The sequence below is a fragment of the Crocodylus porosus genome, unplaced genomic scaffold (assembly GCF_001723895.1).
Source record: "Crocodylus porosus isolate Cpor-Errol unplaced genomic scaffold, CroPor_comp1, whole genome shotgun sequence".
NCBI lineage: Eukaryota > Metazoa > Chordata > Crocodylia > Crocodylidae > Crocodylus > Crocodylus porosus.
The window spans coordinates 324,028-324,866 of record NW_017728948.1 but is presented as its reverse complement, the minus strand read 5'-3'; positions in this window follow the sequence as shown (position 1 = coordinate 324,866).

Here is an 839-nt window from a genome sequence, read left to right as displayed (position 1 = left end):
TTGCTTCTTGACGTGCTCCTTGTTCAAACGAACCCAATCGCTGTTCTCGTTCCACCAGAGCTCATCGCATTACAGATCGGAGAGGATTTTCCCAGATGCTTGTGATTTACTCCAAACGCATAGACGATTGCTATCGGCTTCCAAGCCAGAACATACATAATATTTCCATCCCTCCAAAAGCTCAGAAATGAAACCGCGGATGGGAAAATACAATTTAATTTCAGTAATGCTTTGCTTTTCTACAGCCCCTGGCCTCCGGGGACTGGAAAAGCCTTCACCGTTATTAACCAACTGAGCCACAGAAGCAAACTCAGCCGGGCAAGAGGCAGCGTAAGGTAAATCATTCAAATAATGATGTGCAAAGAGTTTGACACATTGCTGTGATGCATGACTTCTACTGCGGTAGCGCACCGAAGCTTCAGTCCAGCCCATTTCCCTGCTGTGCTGGGCGCTGGACAAACATGCAGCCAGATGGTCCTAAAGAGCAATGAGTTGGGTTGCACATGTGGGTTTTTTTTGAATAGGGTTCTGCTACTATTGGAGATGAAAGACAGCTTTGCAGGTAAGGTATTAGGAGAAGATTTGGGAAATCTGCATTATTATTTTTTTTTTGCCTCTGCCACAGACTTTCTCTGTGACTGTGGCAGGTCAGTAGGGGGCGCTCCTGGGTTGAGCCACCTTCCAGGCCCCAAGTGCCTCCCTGGGGTGCCTCATGTCCAGCTGACCCCCTTCCTGGAGCACACTCGCTAGCCTAGGGGTAATGGAGCTGCCACCACCCTGAGAAGGGACTGTCTCGGCCCTGTGTCCTTGGGGAAACACAGGCCTAATAGTCCTATGGG